The sequence below is a fragment of the Bombina bombina genome, chromosome 6 (genome assembly GCF_027579735.1).
Source record: "Bombina bombina isolate aBomBom1 chromosome 6, aBomBom1.pri, whole genome shotgun sequence".
Lineage (NCBI taxonomy): Eukaryota > Metazoa > Chordata > Amphibia > Anura > Bombinatoridae > Bombina > Bombina bombina.
Genome location: NC_069504.1, coordinates 448,099,633 through 448,123,982, shown reverse-complemented (window position 1 = coordinate 448,123,982; position 24,350 = coordinate 448,099,633).

Here is a 24,350-nt window from a genome sequence, read left to right as displayed (position 1 = left end):
GTTTGTTGTTTGTATGATAAATTAAATTGCAATACTTTTGTTCACAAGCTTCAGAATCAGCTCTTCTTATTATATAAGCATGTTCTCTTTGATTTTCTTTGTTTAAACAACAAATTTGGCTTGGGTATCCATCTGTTTAAAAGTGACAATGAGTCTGAGACAAGTTCCATAATATATATTAATATTAATGAATATTGGGGGGGGGGTCATGATGGATGTGATCTAATGGAGGGAACCTTCGTCTTTAGAATGGTTATTGGATAAGTAATTTTATTTCCCTTAACAACATTTATAATAAAAAGCATTTTATAGGGTGTCTTTATAAGTCAGAACATTTGTGCTTTATTTTATATAGATTTGCCAATTTTCTGTGTGCATCAAATTTTAAGTAAAAATAATTTGATATACATGATACATCAGCCCATGGAGTGTGAGAAGTTTTATTATATGGTGTTGCTGTGTAAATTTGTTTCATCAGACAAATATTCATGGTGCAATCATGATGAAATACAGGCCCCCTCTAGCTCTACGTCTACCTAAAATTTTTGTATGAGTTCTTCTGTCACTGAAGGATAAATGTTGGCTCAATAGTTTAAATTCATGTCATAAAAGTTAACTTTTGTTAAAATCTTACTTTATTTCATATAAATAAAGAATATTAACCCCGTCCCGTTTTTGACCGCTCAATGTCCCGTTTTTGTCTCAAGGAAATATGGTCAGCCTACCTATAATCTCATATATATTAGAAGCAGAGACGAATGGCTCACTGCATTCTGTACAAGGCACGGACTGTATGAATATACCGTGATGCCATTTGGGCTCTGCAATGCCCCCGCTACTTTTCAGAATATTATCAACGCAATTTTTGAGATTTACTAGATGTTTGCGTTATCATATATTTAGATGATATTCTCATCTATTCGGATACTCTGCAAGATCATATACAACATGTTAATACTGTACTTTCCAGGTTAAGATCCCATCATCTTTACGCCAAACCCAAAAAATTCACCTTCCACTCCCAAGAGATATAATTTCTTGGATACCGAGTTACACCACAAGGCATTCATATGGAAGACAACAAGGTATCCACTATCATTAATTGGCCCCAGCCAACAAACAAAAAGGAACTTCAGAGTTTCTTAGGGTTTTCAAATTTTTACTATAAGTTCATCAAAAACTTCTCAGCCATCGTTAAATCGTTAACTAGGCTTACAGAAAAGATACTTCTTTTAAATGGACAAATGATGCCCAACTTTCTTTTGATTAACTCAAAAAGGCATTTACAACAGCACCCATACTGTAGTTTCCTGACCCCACCTGCCAATACATTCTGGAGGTAGATGCCTCAGCTTTTGCCATTGGTGCCATTTTATCCCAACAAAAATCTTTAACTCAACCTGTACATCCTGTAGCTTTATTCCCCTCGTTCCTTATCACCGTCTCAGTTAAACTACCCAGTTGGAGAAAAGTAATTGCTATCAATCAAGTGTTCGCTGGAATACTGGAGGCTTTTGCTTGAGGGCACTACTTTACCGATTCTGATATACACCGACCACAAAAACCTACAATACCTCCAAACTAACTATACTTTGTCTGCCAGACAAGTCAAATGGAGTCTGTATTTTTCAAGGTTCCACTACCATATTGTATACCGTCCTGGCTCTAAGAACTTGAAGGCTGATGCCTTGTCACGAAATGATTCATTTCCCATTCAACCCAAGATATACAGCACTGTTATTGCCCCAGAACATTTTATTGCCCTCACAACTAACTTACTCCATACTATTCAAGTAGCACAAGAACAGGATTCGTTACCTCAGGCTTACCAATTAGGAAAACAGCAGGATGACCTTATTCTATTTCGGAAATTTGTTGTATATACCTTCTGCTATACAAGATACAATCCTTCAAATTACTCATGACTCCACGTTATGCGGACACCCTGGAGTACACAATACCATAAACCTACTCAAAAGGTCATTTTGGTGGCCAAAGATGTTTGAGACTGTCAAATCTTACATTGAGAACTGTTATCTATGTATCCAATCAAAAAAGGACTGGCATAAACCATATGGGCTACTTATATCCCTACCAGTACCTAATCGGCCCTGGAGGGATTTAGCCATGGATTTCATTGTAGACTTACCCAACTCATCTTCTTATACAACCATTTTAGTTGTAATCGACTTATTCACTAAAATGGCTCATTTCCTTCCTTTTACGGCTCTTCCCACAGCTTCTCAGACAGCAGTATTTTTAAACAACATTGTCAAATTACATGGATTGCCATCTTCTATCCTCACTGATAGAGGTAGTCAATTCACCTCTAGATTTTGGACACCACTTTGTTCCAGATTAAACATTGACAGAAAACCTACTACTTCATATCATCCGCAAACCAATGGTCAATGCGAAAGAACTAACCAGTGTTTGGAACAGTATTTGAGAACTTACTGTTCCCAACAACAAGATAAATGGGCCAACTACTTGGCCACTGCAGAATTCGCTTACAATAACTCAAATAATCAATCTACTAAAACTTCTCCGTTTTTTTCTAACTATGGGTTCCACCCGGATGTTCACCTCCTACCTAACGCCCAATCTACTTGTCCTTTGGCCGATGATATAGTGAACAACCTGACACAAAACTTTCAACTTCTTCGTAACAACATCTTGCTAGCTCAAAAACAACATAAACATTATTACGATCTTCGTCATAGACCTGCTCCTCAGTACAAGGTGGGAGAGAGGGTCTGGCTGTCCACCCGTCATCTGAAATTACGCACCTCTACTCGCAAGTTTACCCAACTGTATGTTGGCCCCTTTCTCATTGTTAAAGTCGTTAATACTAACGCAGTCACTCTACAACTCCCGGATCACTACCGTATTCATCCCACTTTCCATGTCTCCTTGCTCAAACCTTGTACCAATTTTGATACTTCCCGTGTTGCTCCTCAGCAACCTCCCCTTCATCCTCAACCCGATTTGGAGTATGAAGTCTCCACTATACTGGACTCACAATTTAGTAAGTGTTCTTTACAGTATCTTGTTAGATGGAAAGGTGTCACCCCGGACGATGATTCCTGGGAGCCGGCATCTAATGTCTCCGATCTGCGTCTGGTATCCACTTTCCACCAGCGAAATCCTGACAGACTTTCTCCTTGATACCCAGGAAGGTTTCCCTTGGTGGGGGAATATTGTCATGTATTGTCTGTCAGTCAGTGTATACACCTTTAATTGGAGGAGGGATCTAGCTCCTTTATAAGTTCCAGCTATTGACTTCCACATTGCTTGTTAATTTACTTCTATTACCTGTTACTCCTTTACTTCCCGAGTTCAGTTTGGAAGCAAGCCTTTTCCTGCATCGCTGAGCTGTATCCTCTCCTCACTACATCAGTAGTTCCATGGATTCCATGCTACAATTGCGGACGCCAACTCAGCTCTATTTTCCCAGCTGGGATTCAGCAAATCTGACCGCACACGACTTCCTTTGACTACACCCCAAGCAAATACAGGTGCGATTGTTCCTGCAACAAACAGGAACTCTCAACTGATATATCATGCTACTTCTATTATTATAGTAAGCCAGTTATATATATTGTCACAGTATATACTTGTTACTCATTCTCAGTATTATCAATATCTTTGCCTTGTTTATAATTACGGATCCTTTAACTTTCGCTGTTTCTTTGACATTCTGGGAAGTAGTTTATTTGTACTCAGTTTCTCTGAATAACTTCTCAGTTGGAAATAGCAATTCGCTACAAATGCAAACAGTATCTTTTAAAGATAGGATACTGTTAAGCAGGCCTGTAGCAACAAATCCCTTTTATATTAAGTGTTTGTATTGCACATATTATATGCACCATTCATTAGGTTCTGTACATTTGATTTATTTTCCAGATCCCATAACAACGTCGCCATCTGAATGAAAAGGGACGCTATGGTAGGAGACCCAGGAGTACCCCACTGCTGACACAGAAACATAAAAGAGCCAGATTGGAGTTTCCTAAAACTTATCTGAAAAAGCCAAAATCCTCTGTTCTTATTGCCTTAATCGCATGTTTGCTTGGCAATACTAACATTGGAAACATGTTGTTTGGAGTGATGAATCATGCTTCATTTTCCGTCTGATAGAAGAAGTGTCGAAATGCAAAGTGCCTAATTTAAAGTTTGGTGAAGGAGGGATAATGTCTGAGTGAAGGCATAGCTAAAATGACATTCCATTAAAGTGGAATATGTTTTTAGGAGTTTTGTAATCACAACAGTGATGCCAGATTTTTTGTATCCAGATAGGGCAAACGGAGTTGGTTCTTACCCCAGTAGATTAGTAGCGTGATTAATGAAGAGTGCCAGTTTGTAAGCATAAAGCAGGGTTAGTATTGCCAAGCAAACATGCGATTAAGGCGATAAGAACAGCGGTTATATATATATATTATATATATATATATATATATATATATATATATATATATATATATATATATATAAAAAGAGTACAGGACAAATGGCTACTATAAATGGGGTGCAGACCCTATAAAAAATTATTTTTCAACAAACTACAAGAGGAGAACAAGGACCATCAAAAATTTCCATGGCCCGGAGCAGATAGGGAATCAGTTAGGATTTATTTCTTTCTGTACCATTAATAAATTATTTATTGTTCTCTGTGATTGTACTGGTCAGAGATTTATTTCTTTTGTCTAATTTAGCTATATTTTTTTGTAAAAGAGTGCTTGATTCCCTATCTGCTCCGGGCCATGGACATTTTTGATGGTCCTTGTTCTCCTCTTGTAGTTTGTTGAAATATATATATATATATATATATATATATATATATATATATATATATATATATATATATATATGCACACACACACATATATATATATATATATATATACAGTTGTGCTCATAAGTTTACATACCCTGGCAGAATTTCTTGGCCATTTTTCAGAGAATATGAATGATAACACAAAAAACTTTTCTTTCACTCATGGTTAGTGTTTGGCTAAAGCCAATTATTATCAATCAACTGTGTTTACTCTTTTTAAATCATAATGACAACAGAAACTACCCAAATTACCCTGATCAAAAGTTTACATACCCTGGTGATTTTGGCCTGATAACATGCACACAAGTTGACACAAAGGGGTTTGAATGGCTATTAAAGGTAACCATCCTCACCTGTGATCTGTTTGCTTGTAATTAGTGTGTGTGTATAAAAGGTCAATGAGTTTCTGGACTCCTGACAGACCCTTGCATCTTTCATCCAGCTGCACTGATGTTTCTGGATTCTGAGTCATGGGGAAAGAAAAAGAACTGTAACAGGATCTGTGGGAAAAAGGTAGTTGAACTGTATAAAACAGGAAAGGGATATAAAAAGATATCCAAGGAATTGAGAATTGCAAATCAGCAGTGTTCAAAGTCTAATCAAGAAGTGGAAAATGAGGCGTTCTGGTTGATAACATACTGCATTCATCTTCCATCAATTCTGACCAAATTTCCTGTGCCTTTGTAGCTCACACATCCCCAAAACATCAGTGATCCACCTCCGTGTTTCACAGTAGGAATGGTGTACCTTTCATCATAGGCCTTCTTGACTCCTCTCCAAATGTAGCGTTTATGCTTGTGGCCAAAAAGCTAAATTTTGGTCTCATCACTCCAAATGACTTTGTGCCAGAAGGTTTGAGGCTTGTCTCTGTGCTGTTTGGCGTATTGTAAGCGGGATACTTTGTGGCATTTGCGTAGTAATGGCTTTCTTCTGGCGACTTGACCATGCAGCCCATCTTTCTTCAAGTGCCTCCTTATTGTGCATCTTGAAACAGCCACACCACATGTCCTGTATTTCATCTGACGTTATTTGTGGGTTTGTCTTTGTATTCCGAACAATTTTCCTGGCAGTTGTGGCTGAAATTTTAGTTGGTCTACCTGACCGTGGTTTGAACACTGCTGATTTGCATTCTCAATTCCTTGGATATCTTTTTATATCCCTTTCCTGTTTTATACAGTTCAACTGCCTTTTCCCGCAGATCCTTTGACAATTATTTTGCTTTCCCCATGACTCAGAATCCAGAATCGTCAGTGCAGCACTGGATGAAAGATGCAAGGGTCTGTCAGGAGTCCAGAAACTCATTGACCTTTTATACACACACACTAATTACAAGCAAACAGATCACAGGTGAGGATAGTTACCTTTAATAGCCATTCAAACCCCTTTGTGTCAACTTGTGTGCATGGTATCAGGCCAAAATCACCACGGTATGTAAACTTTTGATCAGGGTAATTTGGGTAGTTTCTGTTGTCATTATGATTTAAAAAGAATAAACACAGTTGATTGATAATAAATGGTTTCAGCCAAACACTAACCATGAGTGAAAGAAAAGCTTTTGTGTTATCATTCATATTCTCTGAAAAATTGCCAAGAAATCATAAATCTGCCAGGGTATGTAAACTTATGAGCACAACTGTGTATGTATGTGTATGTGTGTGTGAATATATATATATATAATTAATTTACAGAAAGACCCAGTACTAACCAAATGTATTCAGCTCCCGGGGTGCATTCCAAGTTTATACATATACAAAATTTTCAAAGGAGGCACTCTTCGGTATTCGTTAGAAATCATTTTATTATGTAAACGTTTTCAGGGTTGCCCCTTCCTCTGACATATAATAAACAAACACCACATACCCACAAAAAAATGTGTTCCACAACCCCATTGTGACCTGCAGCTCTGCCCACACCAGAACAAGAAGAAAATAGAACATATTTTTAGTTTTCAAGCAGCTACCACATGCCCTCTATTGTGGCCACCTGGAAGGGAAAATTACCCATTATATTGTGTTCTATATATTACTGTAGCACATATGATGCATAGTGAAAAGGGAAAACAAACATACCTGGCTTTCCAGGCCCTGCAGCTGGGGCAGGAGGAGGCTCTGGAGTAGATCTGTGGTGCCTTTGGTGAAGGTGACGGTGTTGTGGTGCCACGATGACATCCCTTTGTAAACAAAAAAAAATATCTCAGCATATGGAACACATTCTCATGTGCACATAAATAATAAAACATGTAACTGTAAATACTTACCATCTTGTATGGCACCATGGAGCTCACTAAGGAGATCCTGCTGCCTTCTCCTAAGGTCCAAGAAACTTTGGAGGCATTGCCGGACCAGAAACCTGTTCTATCGGTCGTAGCACCTGCTTCAGAGTCCTCCTGGTCCAGATGTGGACACCATGCTAGCGACCTAGGTGGATTTAATAAAACAGAAAATAATGAAAACAGGGAGTTAGAAGTTATTTTAAGTGCAGGCAGAAACTTTAAATATTAAAAAAGCTGTGCCAAGATAAATCAAAACTTGCCGTAATTTTTTAGTTAAAAGTTTAAATAAAAACATACTTTTATCCTTTTGCAAAGGCACAAACTTAAAAAAACCCTGCCAATTCATCGTAAGGCACAAAATTAAAAAAAAAATTTTTTTAACTGCTTGAAATGCATGTGGCCTTACTTGGAAAACAGTTAAAACAAAAAGGAAATATTGCAGCTATTGTATTACAATTTTGTGTCTTAAAAAAAATAAGGGGAAGATTCCGAGTGGCGCAAGCAAAAAAGGGTTTTATCGCAGGGGTCTGCACGTGCTGAGTGTAGCACAATCGCGATTTATGCTACAATGATTACCGCATCCTCAGAGCTCTGGTTAACTGTTTAACAAAAAAGCGTCACAAAACACATCAAAAATACATTACATACAGCTAGATTACGGGTTTTGCGTTATGAGTGAAAAAGCATAACGCTGCTTTTTTCATAACGCCGCTATTACAAGTCTTGTCGGTATAGGTGTGCCGCACACCTTTTTGGCCGTCACGCAACGTCAGTACCGCACTTTTAAAAAAAGTCCTTTTTTAATGGGACTCCCATAGCGCCGGTATTATGAATTTGCCTGGGAGGCCAAAAAGTGAGCAGTACACTCTATAACGACAAGATCTGTACCGCCATCTAAACTCAGTAGTTATGAGTTTTACATTACAAAGCTGTAGCATAAAACTCATAACTAAAGTGTTAAAAATTACACTAACACCCATAAACTACCTATTAACCCCTAAACCGAGGCCCTACCGCATCACAAAAACTATAATATGTTTATTAACCCCTAATCTGCCGCTCCGGATATCGCCACCACTAAAACATTTTTATTAACCCCTATACCGCCGCTCCCCTACATCGTCGCCACTATAATAAACCTATTAACCCCTAAACCGCTGCCCACCCTCATTGCACTATTTAAAGATTATTAACCCCTAATATGCCATCCGCCCACACCACCGCTATAATAAACCTATTAACCACTAAACCGCAAGCCCCCCACAACGAAATATACTTAAATAAATTATTAAACCCTAAACCTCTGACCTCCCACATCACTAACTCTACATAAATATATTAACCCCTAAACCTAACCCTAAAATAACCCTAAGCCTAACCCTAACACCCCCTAACTTAAATATAATTAAAATAAATCTAAATAAACCTTACAATTATTACCTAAATAATTCCTATTTAAAACTAAATACATACTTACCTGTAAAATAAAGCTAAGATAGCTACAATATAACTACAGTAATAGTTATATTGTAGCTAGCTTAGGTTTTATTTTTATTTCACAGGTAAGTTTGTATTTATTTTAACTAGGTAGACTAACTATTTAACTATTAACTAGGTAGACTAACTATTTAACTATTTACTAACTAGTCTACCTAGTTAAAATAAATACAAAGTTACCTGTAAAATAAAACCTAACCTGCTTTACACTAAAAACTAACATTACAATAAAATAAAATTAATTAAATTATTAAAATACAATTTTCTAAATAAAAAAAAAAAAACCACTAAATTACAAAAAATAAAAACCACATGATCAAAAATAAAAACGAATTACTCCTAATCGAATAGACCTGTCAAAATAAAAAAGCCCCCCCCAAAATAAAAAAACCCTAGCCTACACTAAACCGCCAATGGCCCTTAAAAGGGCCTTTTGTGGGGCATTGCCCCAAAGACATCAGCTCTTTTACCTATAAAAAAAATACAAAGACCGACCAACAGTAAAATCTATCTAAATAAACCTAAGCTAACCATTGCCCTGAAAAGGGCATTTGGATGGGCATTGCCCTTAAAAGGGCATTTAGCTATTTTACATTGCCCAAACCCTACAGCCAATAGAATGAAAGCTCAATCCTATTGGCTGATTGCAACAGCCAATTGATTTTTTCACCTTTAACTCCTATTGGCTGATAGAAATCTTTCAGCCAATAGGAATGTAAGGGACGCCATCTTGGATGACGTCACTTAAAGGGAAACAGAGACCATCGTAAGAAGAGGATGCTCCGCGCCGGATGTCTTGAAGATGAACCTGCGCCAGATGGATGAAGATAGAAGATGCCGTCTGGATGAAGACTTCTTGCGGTCTGGATGAGGACTTTGCCGGCTGGATGAAGATGGAAGAGGCCGTCCGGATGAAGACTTCTTGCCGCCTGGATGATGACTTCGCCGGCTGGATGAGGATGGATGTCCGGACTTCGAAAACTGTAAGTGGTTCGTCGGGGGTTAGTGTTAGGTTTTTTTTAAGGGTTTTTTGGGTGTTTGGTTTTTTTTAGATTAGGGTTTGGGCAATGTAAAAGAGCTAAATGCCCAATCCAAATGCCCTTTTCAGGGCAATGGTTATCTTAGGTTTATTTAGATATGTTTTTATTTGGGGGGTTGGTTGGTTGGGTGGTGGGTTTTACTGTTGGGGGTGTTTGTATTTTTATTTACAGGTAAAAGAGCTGATTTATTTGGGGCAATGCCCCACAAAAGGCCCTTTTATGGGCCATTGGCAGTTTAGTGTAGGCTAGGGTTTTTTTTTATTTGGGGGGGGGGTTTATTTTGATAGGGCTATTAGATTAGGAGTAATTCGTTTTTATTTTTGATAATGTGTTTTTTTATTTTTTGTAATTTAGTGTTTGTTTTTTTGTAATTTAGAAAATTGTATTTTAATAATTTAGTCTACCTACCTAGTTAAAATAAATACAATCTTACCTGTGAAATAAAAATAAAACCTAAGCTAGCTACAATATAACTATTAGTTATATTGTAGCTAGCTTAGGTTTTATTTCACAGGTAAGTATGTATTTAGTTTTAAATAGGAATTATTTAGGTAATAATTGTAAGGTTTATTTAGATGGTTTATTTAGATTTATTTTAATTATATTCAAGTTAGGGGGTGTTAGGGTTAGATTTAGGCTTAGGGTTACGTTAGGGTTATGCTTAGGGTTAGGTTTAGGGGTTAATATATTTATTTAGTGTTAGTGATGTTGGAGGCCAGAGATTTAGGGGTTAATAACTTTATTATAGTGGCGGCGACATTGGGGGTGGCAGATTAGGGGTTAATAACTGTAATGTAGGTGGCGGCGATGTTAAGGGCGGCAGATTAGGGGTTAATATTTTTATTTAGGTGGCGATGTTAAGGGCGGCAGATTAGGGGTTAATAACATTATACAAAAGTAAAAAATTAGGCAGGCACAACTTGAAAAACCGCTTTAAATTGAAAACAGAAGGTGCTTTATTAGTACTACATAAAAAAGTGATACATGCAGACATTTTTTTATGTAGTACTAATGAAGCACCTTCTGTTTTCAATTTAAAGCGGTTTTTCAAGTTGTGCCTGCCTAATTTTTTACTTTTGTATCTTTTTGCGGTTTTGATCTGCCGCAATTGGCTACGGCACACCAGTATGTCAGGTTGAGTCCACTCTGTGTTTTGGACTTCCGGCTTCAACACTGCCTGTTCCGGTTGCGGTCTTTTCTCCTTTCGTTAATAACATTATGTAGGTTGCGGCTATGTCGGGGGGCGGCAGATTGGTGGTGTTTAGACGTGGTTTTTATGTTAGGGTGTTTAAACATAACTTTTTCTTTCCCCATAGACATCAGTGGGGCTGCGTTATGGAGCTTTTGTTTACGGGATCGTAGGTGTTAGACTTTTTTTTGCTGGCTCTCCCCATTAATGTCTATGGGGAAATCGTGCACGAGCACGTCAAAGCAGCTCTTGATTTCGGTGTGGTATGGAGCTCAACGCAACCATATCGCCCGCGCAATCCTGCTGTTTTAAAACCTGTAATAGCAGCGCTATAGGGAGGTGAAATAACTCCGAAAATGTTGCGGTCGTTAATTTCCCTATAGTGCTCAAAACTCGTAATCTAGCTTATAGTTTGTAACACTCATAATAACACTAAAAAAATACATTTTAAAAAAAATTGCACAAAAAAGTTATAAGGGCTCAAAGATATGAAATCTCAGGTGTTACAAAAATGGCAGGCAAAGGGCTTTAACATTGAGATTCATACATATGCATGTCTAAATATGTATATATATATATGTGTGTGTGTGTGTACATATGTATTGATGTATTTATATATGTATAATTACAGACATATATATGCACATATAAACACATAAATACATATGTATACATATCTAGACATATGTATAAGTGCATTGGAGCCCTTTAAAGTTAAGTAGATGAAAACGTAAAAACATATTTATACAATATTAATTTGTAATAAAGTGTTATACTGGTTATTTACTGTAAATATTTGATTTTCCAATGTTCTGCACATCGCAGAATATGTTCTTTGTATTTATAAATATATATTCACATATATATATAAATATAATCATGTGTATGTAGGTATGCCATATTATAATAGGCCAGGTATGTTTGTCCTATGCAGTCAGACTGCAGCGCGAGACAAACGTACCTGGCCATAAGGAAGGATCAGTCAGTGAGGAACAGACAGCAGAGAGGGGGTGGGATTGGCGGGGGGCGCGAGGATGGGGAGGGGAGTGGGCGGGACCACTACACTACAGAAAAAAAAAGTTGAGAGCAGCAGGGAAGGGGAAGGAGGTAGGGAGGGAGAGGTGATCCAAGTGGATGGGGATTTTGGCCTGTGTACACTGGCTTTAGGACTAGTAGATATATATTGTACCAAAATACCATCAGATATATGTAGAAATATGTATGTATGAATAAATACAACATATTCTGCTATGTGAAGAACATTGAAATGGGAAATTCATATTTTTAGGTCGGGTTAGTGCACTTGGGGTTTTTCCCCCCACTTTTTTTACTCTACTGACTTCCATGGGGGAATACGTTAATGTAATTGCGATATTCTAAGTTTGGCTTTTAGTATGCATCAGGTTGGAAAACAGTTACAGCAAAGTAGTTTTTGCATTGTTTTTTACTATTTTGTGCCTTGTGTTTCAAGCAAACATACTTTTGTTTTCAGCGTGTCACAAAATTGTACTAAAAAATCAGCTAAAATTTAATTTGTTTTCCAAGTAAGAAAACAGGCATTTCAATCAAAAAAATTTTACCTTTTGCAAAGGCACAAACTTAAAAAGAAAAACTGCCTATTTAATTTTGTCTTCATTTTAAGGCACACAATTGTAAAAAAAAAAAAGGAAAAGCTGCAAAAAGTCCTTTTTTATAAAAACAACTTTTTTTTTCCAGTAAGGCCACAAGTATTTCAAGGGGCAGGAGTATCTCCGCCACACTACTCTGAATACACCCAATCCCGTCTGATCTCGGAAGTTAAGCAGGGTCAGGCCCAGTCTGTACCTGGATGAGCTTCACAAGTGAATCTTACACTTCCTGGCTGTTTTTTGAAACAACTCTTTCCTAACATTCACGCACGTTGGCTATAGAACGTGGGAACTCTAACTGGCCTATCACCTGCCTCTAACTATGACAACCGCAGTAATGGCCCATATGCTGTGATTCCTGTCCCTCATTTGTTCTTCATTGTGGTGGCTTACACCGCTCTCATCCAGCATAATTAGGGGAGGGCTCACACTGACACAGCATTATCGGAGCTTGCGGTTTAGAGACGTGGTGAGACAGGAGTCTTTACAGGATCCCGTGAAGCTTTTGCTTGATTACTCCAGCACTTTGTTCTTAGTGCACTGTTCAAGAGCTGCATATTTACGGAGCACCAATCCGGTATGGAAAATACCAAGGATCTTTTATGGAACTGGAACAGTATTGTATGTTATTGGAGTTTTCTTTGCTAACTAGCCACTTTGTATCTCTGGTTTTACTTTGATTCAATTGTGGCTAAGGTATCATCTTTTTTCCCTGTCTCATGGACTGTAGTCCTTGATTGATTTATGCCTGGATGTTGTAGGATTCATTGCTTGTTTTGTATTTCACTTATGCTTGCACCATACACCGTTAATGTAACTTATTAATATTTCCCCTTTTTTTGTTTTCTATGTGTGACACTGCTAATAAACGTACTGATTATTCGGCATTGAAGTTGATATAGTATATATTTGGCTGAGTGCTTGGCGAGTTGAGTGACAGTTGTTCCTATGACACAGTCACTCATAATGTTTTTTACACCATTTTTCTTGCGCAAGAGTGCTAATTATAAGTAAATTTTTTCTGTTTTACATTTTGAGTCTTTGGAGTGCTGCCGTAATTTCCTTTTTCTTTTGTGCTGCATGGCTGGCTCGGCCGTTGGATGTCCACGCCTATCTTGCAAAATTCAAGGAGTTCCTGACGTCAAAGTCCCGCTCTGATCTCTGTGTTTGGAGTTCCAGCTGAGATAGTAACCGTATCCTGAGCAGTGAATTTTACTTTGGTTTACTGTGAAAGGCATAAAAAATATTTTTAATTTAGGCCACAGATACTGCAAATAAACATGAATTAAGAAATAAGTTTAAAAGTAGACGTTGTGGGAAGTGAGCATCCATAGTGCCCACGAGGATCACAAGTTCCCTCGGCTAAAACATCTAGAGGGAGCCATTTTCTACAAATGTAAACTTTTTAAAAACAAAAATAAATAAATAACTTTAAAGGTACATGAAACCCATTTTTTTTCATGATTCAGATAGTGAATTTGATTTTAAAGGGACAGTCAAGTCCAAAAAAAACTTTCATGTTTCAAATAGGGCATGTAATTTTAAACAACTTCCCAATTTACTTTTATAACCAATTTTGCTTTGTTCTCTTTGTATTTTTAGTTGAAAGCTAAACCTAGGAGGTTCATATGCTAATTTCTTAGACCTTGAAGGCCGCCTCTAATCTAAATGCATTTTGATAGTTTTTCACCACTAGAGGGCATTAGTTCACGTGTTTCATATAGATAAAATTGAACCAATGCATGTGAATTTACCATGGAGACAGCTCTGATTGGCTAAAATGCAATTCTGTCAAAAGAACTGAAATAAGGGGGCAGTTTGCTGAGGCTTAGATACAAGGTAATTACAGAGGTAAAATGTGTATAATTATTCCAAGTTCTTTTTATTGAAGATAAATCAAGCATAATACAAGCCATGAAAAATTGGTTCACATGGAAAAGAAAAACATCATAACTGAAAAAGAAAAAATAACATGGTCCAATTTAGCATAAACAAGTGAAGTATATGAAATTTCACAAGTAATTCTCGCATCTTAAATTAAGTAAGTGAAAGGAATTGTGCCTTTAAGCCCCTTCAGGGGTAGCATATTATTCTAGGATTTGCCAAACAACAAACCCAATACAAGTAAGATGTATAAAAACTCTAAATTTAACACATAGGTAGTTCTGACGCTTCCTATTAAGTATTCGTCAAGGGTCGCCTCGACTGTGGCGTGTCTGCTCCGGGTCTCTGGTCTATGTCTGGTCTCTCATTTATGTGCAATAGGTAGAGGTCCCAGAGAGCTTGGGCCTCTATAAACGGTTCTCTCTTGCTGTTTTTGTATGAGCTAAACTCCTCAACTTCAATTAACTCTGATACTTTGTCTCTCCATCTCTGAGGGTCTGGGGGTGTGTGTAGTTTCCAATGTTTGGCTATAATGGACTTAACGCTATTTATCATTATTTGGAATAAAATTTGGTGTGCCTTGGAGGTCAATTTCCTAAACTTATTAAGTAGGAAAACTAGGGGGTCTAAAGGTAGTGTGCAGTCCAGGACCTTCTCCATTTCCCCAATACAATTTCTCCAAAGCTGATTGATTACGTTGCACCACCACCACATGTGTCCCATTCCACTACCAAAGTGTCCACACCTCCAGCACCTATTTGGGAGTGATGGGTATAGTCTGTGTAGGCGTTTGGGAGTGAGATACCAGTTATGTAGTATTTTGTAGTTTAATTCAACCAGGTATGCTGAGGATGAAGAGGACTTGGTGTTTCTGAAAATATCTACTGCTGTATGTGGGAGAATTATAGTACCCAGTTCTCTTTCCCATGACTCAATTGAGGGGGGAAGGTCGCCTGGTGGCGGTTGTGTCAGGATAGAGTGTATCCTGGATAGAGTGTGTTTCTTTGGATGTTTTGCAGTGTATAATTGCTCAAGGTTAGTGAGGGGTCTTAGCATGTTGTTGCTGCATTTGTGGGTCAGTATGTAATGACGAGTCCGTCTGTAGTTAAACCAGTTCTGGAATATCGAAAAGCCCTGATCCTGTAGTTGTGTTTGGGATAGTAGCTGGTCATGGTTAGATACCTGATGTAATTCTATTTCTATAATATCTCCGTCCTGCTCACAGGCCCCACTAAGATCAGTAACTGAAAATTAATTGTTATGGGTCAATGACGTCAGAGGTGAGGGGTTGGAAGAGAGAAATGGGTTTATTTTGTTTGCAGAATGCCACTGCTCTAATGTTTCTCTGGTTATTGGATAAGCAGTGTTTCTGACCATTGAGTGGAAGTTTGGATGCCAGCAGATGGCTGAAAGAGGTGTCTCTGAGTTTAGATTTTGCTCTATCTCTATCCATCTCTTTTGTGTTTTATGGATCCTCCAATCCAATATGCGTTGAAGGAAAATAGCTGTCCTATAAAGCTGTCCTTTACTTCTTTTATATAATATGCTTCATTCTCTTGGTATCTTTTGTTGAAAAGCATACTGAGGTAGGCTCAGGAGCTGGGCGCTAGCTGCTAATTGGTGGCTACACATATATGCCTTTTGTAAATGGATTACCAATGTGTTCAGCTAGTCCCTAGTAGTAGATTGCTGCACCGTTTAGAAAGAATACCAAAAGAATGAAGCAAAATTTGGGATTTTATGTACCTTTAAAGGGCCACTGTAAGTAAATATTTTCTATGCCTGTTACTAACTAACTACCCCAAATACGCTTTTTATCAATAGCATTTCATTAACATATCTCTACCGTATATCAGAAATCTTGTCTGCAAATTTAATTGTTTTCCAAACCCACTCCGTGGGTATCCTTTGCTCTGTACAATCCGTTTACAATACCTAGGTTTCAAAATGGCGCTTTAAACACAAAGGCCTAGATTTGGAGTTCGGCGTTAGCCGTGAAAACCAGCGTTAGAGGCTCCTAACGCGGGTTTCTTACGGACTCCGGTATTTAGAGTTCAGTTACCGACACTCAAAAAAAAACTAACGCTCACATTTCTACCGACACCTCAGACCCAGTAGTAAACATATACCGACAAAAGAAACATCCACGAATCAAATCAAAAATATTACACAAACTACACTTACAGTCATACAAACACTACACTATGTTTATTTTTCATATTTAATAATTTTTCATCAAAATACAAAGGATTAAAGTTGCGAGATCTCGGGTGTTTGAAAAAAAAACAACACAAATCCATTTTCCCATTGACTTACATTGACACACCGGAAAAGACCCTCATATACCTACATCTAACTAATAACATTATCACAAACATACACTCATCGATGCATACAAACAATATACACCACATGACATACACAAAATATTTATTTATTACAAAAAGAACACGATTTAGTTACTTTTTCACAAAAGCTCATGACGTCACTCACTTTACGATGAAAACCAGTCTTAGAAAAAAAAAATTACCAATTTTTAGAGCCTCCATTGACTTCTATTGGGAAGACGTGCTCTTGCACGCGAAACCCTCATTTCCCTAACGCACGCAAATAGCGTAGACAGAAAAACTCCAAATACCAGCGCTAGAAAATACATGATTTCATGCGTTAGACCCAGCTATGATAAATAGATCAAGAAATGACTATTTCCCTATGGTGGATTTATGGATTTTACTGTTTGAATATTCACAACACCATTAAATTGTTTAACACTTTTATATTACATCAACTACAAATCAACATCACTAGTAACAACATTTTTGTTTTAAAAATATTACATTTAAACGGACACAAAAATAATGTCAACTTTTCAGGATTCACAAACACTACACAATGGGAAACAATTCTCATTTACCTTTATTATTGCATTTCAGTTATTCAACTCATATGCTTGCAGCAACAGCATATCTACATAGGCTTAACACATGATCACTCACGGATGCACATACATTACTTTTAACATTCACTCATACATGTGCATTCAAATGATGGGGGAAAAACACATTACATTCTCTAGAGGAATCACAAAACACAACATATGGATTTTACTGTACTTTTAACATCATGATTCCATCACCAGAAAACATTAGGAATTACGTACAACAAGAACATCATTACACCAGATTACAGATGTCACTTTATGGGAAGGAACAACAATGCCAGACCGCTATATAGAAGTCAGCATATGTGGGACACAATCACAATATATACGTACATGTACATAACACGCATCACCCATCACGCAACCACAAAGCACACATTTAGATTTTATTCAGCACACAATAACAATGTAGCACAATACAACAACACAATGAGGATTTCAGAACTACATAGGCAGGTTAATAATATCATGACGTCATTAGAAGATTCAACCATACACATCACAGATTCACCACTGTACCGCCCCTTTCGGAACTTTAACACTCAATACTACAATACAACATATACGTAAACATCAGTTTGGAACAGCATTATTAAGGCGATTTCAATGGGACTATTAATAAATATTGTCAGATCGCAAATCACTTATATATATAATACTACAGATGACAGCCGGAAGTTCTTCAGTATTAGTGCCATTTGAATGGGACGCATACAATATTGACATCTCGGCAATCACTTATATATATAATACTACAGATGACAGCCGGAAGTTATTCAGTATTAGTGCGATTTGAAAGGGACGCATACAATATTGACTGCTCGGCAATCACTTATATATACAATACTACAGATGACTGCCGGAAGTTATTCAGTATTAGTGCGATTTGAAAGGGACGCATACAATATTGACTGCTCGGCAATCACTTATATATACAATACTACAGATGGCAGACGGGAAGTTCGGAATTATTATTGCGATTTGAAAGGGACGCGTACAATATTCACATCTCGGCAATCACTTATATATACAATACTACAGATGGCAGACGGGAAGTTCAGAATTATTATTGCGATTTTAAAGGGACGCATACAATATTTACAGCTCGGCAATCACTTATATATACAATACTACAGATGGCAGCTGTTACTTTATCGTTTACAAACAATATTGCAGGAACATTGATCGATCACATTCGATGCACATTATACACAACTATGCACTTTCATTCATGTTAGCCTGGACGTGTGCTTGTTACTATAAGATCGCGTTTAAGAAATATTGATTACGCATATGAACAAACATTACAAACATGCACTATATGTGTGATATTTGACACTTTCACATTGAGATTCATTGTTGGAAAATAACATTTCAGCAAACAACAAATAAACGCCCACTGTGAAAGCATTCGCGCCGCTCACATACAAACAGGTGAATACAATCAGCAATCATTACAAACTCACTACCATTGGACTAATTGTACTATAAATCCCCCAAACAACATGGCCAATGCATCACTTGGGATCCACATCAGATCAAGTGCTTACCTTGTTACGCTGTTTTGAAAGATGGATGACGATGACATGGTAGACGCTGCTGGTGCTGCTATTGGCGAACTAGCTGTTGGTCGAGTCAGGCAGCCTCGGCGGCTCAGACTGAGACGAAGGGGTCATCTGGTTCGCGGTCCTCGTGTCTACAGGGTGAGACCCACCTTGGAAGACATGAGAGACTTTGAGGTTTTTGATAAGTATCGGCTCGATCGCGAACAGCTCATTGGCCTTTACGATCTTCTTAAACCTCATTTGGAGCCACGTATAAGAATAAGGACTGCTGTTCCCGCCATGAGTAGGATGCTAAGCTGTCTATACGTCCTGGCCTCCGGGAGTTTTCAATCCGGAGAACTGTACATGCATGGCCTGGCTCAAGGTACATTCTCTGTGGTGTTTGATAACTTTCTGGACGCCATGGTACGTATCAGTAAGCAATACATAGGATTCCCACAGAATGATGGTGATTGGAGGCGCCTGAAGCGGGAATTCTTTGATATTGCTCAAATGCCCAATGTCTTGGGAGCCATAGATTGTATCCACATTGCGCTGCGTGCTCCAATTGATGACTCGCCCTTCAGAAATCGCAAACATTTTCATAGCCTCAACGTGCAGTATGTTTGTGACGCACAGATGAGGATTATGCATGTGTGTGCGAATTTTGGAGGAGCTTGTCATGATGCCCGCATCCTCTCTCTGTCGTCCCTGTGGAGACAGTTTGAGGAAAGACAAATTCCCCCTGGTTATCTCGTTGGTGAGTATTTGTGCACAACATGGTTAATTAGTTTGACAATTGCCACTGTAGTTTTAAAATGTTAGCGTAATGTTCAGCTATAGGATGCAATTTAACCATATATTTTCCCCCCCGCTAATGTCTACTTTTAGTTCAATGCAGATATGTAGCATGTCTTACCTTAAATGCTCATATAGAGAATGTAATGTAACCATGTAGTTAGCATTTTACACAAGGCTTGATTTCGGAGAAATACGCATATGTAGCATGTCTTAGCTGAAATGGGAAGATATTAGCTAATGCAATTTAACCATGTCATTGTCTCTTTCCGCAAATGTCTTTTAGTTCAATGCAGATATGTAGCATGTCTTACCTTAAATGCTCAGATAGAGAATGTAATGTAACCATGTAGTTAGCATTTTACACAAGGCTTGATTTAGGAGAAATACGCATATGTAGCATGTCTTAGCTGAAATGGGAAGATATTAGCTAATGCAATTTAACCATGTCATTGTCTCTTTCCGCAAATGTCTTTTAGTTCAATGCAGATATGTAGCATGTCTTACCTTAAATGCTCAGATAGAGAATGTAATGTAACCATGTAGTTAGCATTTTACACAAGGCTTGATTTAGGAGAAATACGCATATGTAGCATGTCTTAGCTGAAATGTGAAGATATTAGCTAATGCAATTTAACCATGTCATTGTCTCTTTCCGCAAATGTCTTTTAGTTCAATGCAGATATGTAGCATGTCTTACCTTAAATGCTCAGATAGAGAATGTAATGTAACCATGTAGTTAGCATTTTACACAAGGCTTGATTTCGGAGAAATACACATATGTAGCATGTCTTAGCTGAAATGGGAAGATATTAGCTAATGCAATTTAACCATGTCATTGTCTCTTTCCGCAAATGTCTTTTAGTTCAATGCAGATATGTAGCATGTCTTACCTTAAATGCTCAGATAGAGAATGTAATGTAACCATGTAGTTAGCATTTTACACAAGGCTTTATTTAGGAGAAATACGCATATGTAGCATGTCTTAGCTGAAATGGGAAGATATTAGCTAATGCAATTTAACCATGTCATTGTCTCTTTCCGCAAATGTCTTTTAGTTCAATGCAGATATGTAGCATGTCTTACCTTAAATGCTCAGATAGAGAATGTAATGTAACCATGTAGTTAGCATTTTACACATGGCTTGATTTAGGAGAAATACGCATATGTAGCATGTCTTAGCTGAAATGGGAAGATATTAGCTAATGCAATTTAACCATGTCATTGTCTCTTTCCGCAAATGTCTTTTAGTTCAATGCAGATATGTAGCATGTCTTACCTTAAATGCTCAGATAGAGAATGTAATGTAACCATGTAGTTAGCATTTTACACAAGGCTTGATTTAGGAGAAATACACATATGTAGCATGTCTTAGCTGAAATGGGAAGATATTAGCTAATGCAATTTAACCATGTCATTGTCTCTTTCCGCAAATGTCTTTTAGTTCAATGCAGATATGTAGCATGTCTTACCTTAAATGCTCAGATAGAGAATGTAATGTAACCATGTAGTTAGCATTTTACACAAGGCTTGATTTCGGAGAAATACGCATATGTAGCATGTCTTAGCTGAAATGGGAAGATATTAGCTAATGCAATTTAACCATGTCATTGTCTCTTTCCGCAAATGTCTTTTAGTTCAATGCAGATATGTAGCATGTCTTACCTTAAATGCTCAGATAGAGAATGTAATGTAACCATGTAGTTAGCATTTTACACAAGGCTTGTTTTAGGAGAAATACGCATATGTAGCATGTCTTAGATGAAATGTGAAGATATTAGCTAATGCAATTTAACCATGTCATTGTCTCTTTCCGCAAATGTCTTTTAGTTCAATGCAGATATGTAGCATGTCTTACCTTAAATGCTCAGATAGAGAATGTAATGTAACCATGTAGTTAGCATTTTACACAAGGCTTGATTTCGGAGAAATACCCATATGTAGCATGTCTTAGCTGAAATGGGAAGATATTAGCTAATGCAATTTAACCATGTCATTGTCTCTTTCCGCAAATGTCTTTTAGTTCAATGCAGATATGTAGCATGTCTTACCTTAAATGCTCAGATAGAGAATGTAATGTAACCATGTAGTTAGCATTTTACACAAGGCTTGATTTAGGAGAAATACGCATATGTAGCATGTCTTAGCTGAAATGGGAAGATAGAGAATAATATTGAACTAGATATTTTAAAGTTAAAATAAACATTTGTTAATGGATTATCGTGTACAAAACTTTTTATTGTACTACAAATACTATTTTTAGGATTCTGTTGGAATTATGTTCTGTTCATAATTTATAGGTGATTCTGGGTACATGAGCCGGCCTTGGCTCATTACCCCCTTGCGTAGCCCGACTGATGTGTCTGAGGAGCGCTACAATAGGGCTCATAAGAGAACCAGGGCGGTGGTTGAACGGATGTTCGGGCTCCTGAAGATGAGGTTCAGGTGCCTGGACAGGTCGGGAGGAGCCCTCCAGTACAACCCAAAGAAGGTGGCTAAGATCGTTGTAGCCTGTAGCGTCCTGCATAATATTGCACAGCGGGCTGGGATGCTGCAGGCCGTCCGGCCGGACAGAAACCTCCTCAGAGATGAGGAGGATGATCCTGTTCTAGAGGGGCCATTCCGGGACGAGGGGCTCAATGTCAGAGCAGACATCATCAACCGCAACTTTAGACGGTAAAGAATAGAAGTTAGACTGGAGTATTATCAATAGATGTGAACTGTAGGGAAATGACAAGTAGAGAATTGTGCAAACATTTTAGGATTGTTCATCAAATGCTAAAAATGTGTTTCATTTATTAATATAGGTGATGCTCTGGCCATTGGGTCCTGTAGCGAGTCTTTGCCACCTGGTTTTTAAAGAGGACATCAGCTGGTAAGTATAAATGTCTGGACTGTTGCTGGCATGAATTGTACACAAATACATCATATGGCATACATTTTCTAAACTAGTATTTAGTTTACACATTACTTAAAATGAAAATACTCAGAAAGGGATCCTCTAGCATGACTATGGTTCAATGTCACACATTAGAGGTTTGTTCTGCTCAATATGACTCATCTTCACACTTGATAGAACATAACACAAGATGCTACACAGTAAGCTAGTGACATAAATTTCTTATGAAATGGGGGGTGGGAGAGGGCTAGAGAAATGATTCACACACTTGTAGTAATTTTGAATAAACCTTTTATGCCATTAGGGAGCTGACTTAATCTAAAGACTGAAAGGGAAGAATTAGAAGCCTGACAGTGAAGATTGCCCAGACTGACAGTGGAAAAAGCCAAGATTGAAATTGAAGTATACCAATGGGATCATGTCTGGCATTATCTTTCAAATCTGCTGACCTTGAAAAGCATACAAAGACATGTTCACATGGTAAGTGCCAACTATTTAATAGAATAAGGCTGTTGAGGCATCCTATTGGAGACACTTAGATGATTTTCAAATTTTTAGATGGTATTTCACAGTCCTCTATTTTTGAAATGATGAATAAGACACCTATTGAAGATCAACTTTTTATCCCTGAATTGACTTTCAAAGACCATGCATTATCCAGGTTGGTGTACCAATGCATGCTAGTTAAGAATCACAGGAAGAATGTTGAATATTAGTAGCTTCCATACATTAGTCATATTTAGTTCTTAATTAGATATTTAGGGATCACAATCAGACACTTAGATGAATTTCTAATTTTTAGATGGGATTGCAGTCCTCTATTTTTGAAATGATGATTAAGACACCTATTGAAGATCAACTGTTTAGCCCTGAATTGACTTTCAAAGACCATGCATTATCCAGGTTGGTGTACCAATGCATGCTAGTTAATAATCACAGGAAGAATGTTGATTATTGGTAGCTTACATACATTAGTCATACATATTTCATAATTAGATATTTAAGGATCACAATCATAAAAAGGAATACATATTATAGTTGATATAGAGGTATTTGAATGGACATGAAATATGACATTTATGTTCAACATATATATTATTGAAATGTGATATACATTTTTATGTATAATTCGAAAATCATATTTTTTTTAAAAAATATAATTAATAAATATCTTTAAAAAATGTTGAACAAAGTTAGAGCATAGACACAAGATGATTGTAAATGTATTTTATGATTCTTTGACTACGTGTGTATTAACTTTTGTAAACATTTTTTTTACATTTCAGATTGGCATCTGATGACTTCCAGGAATATATTTTTATTTTTGGTTCAGAAACTATTAAATTTTAAAATGGTAATAATAAAAAGTTTAGTATTAAATACACTCTTTGGAACAGATTATAATAAATATCCATATAATCTGTCAATAAAAATCAATTTGACTCCCATGACTGGTAGTTGTCTATTTGACAAGCACATGCATAAGATCAAATAATGCATTAATTGTTGAAAATCCACTGATTCAGAGAATATTACATTAAACTATCTTTTTTAACATTCATTGGGGAGTGAGATCCATCGATGCTTTTCTTTTTAAATTCTTAGATGTTAAAATAATTTCGGATATGTAGTCAATTTCACAAAAATTAATTTTTTTTCACTTTTAAGAAGGGGAAGTGGTTCAATTACATTAAAGTGACAGTGTTGTTGAATGTAAAAATAATTTTATAAGATCTTGTATCTTCCTTAGGTATCTCAAAACATTATTTGCTAAATTATTTTAATTTTTACATTTATAAATGGTAGGTCATTTAACTTTAT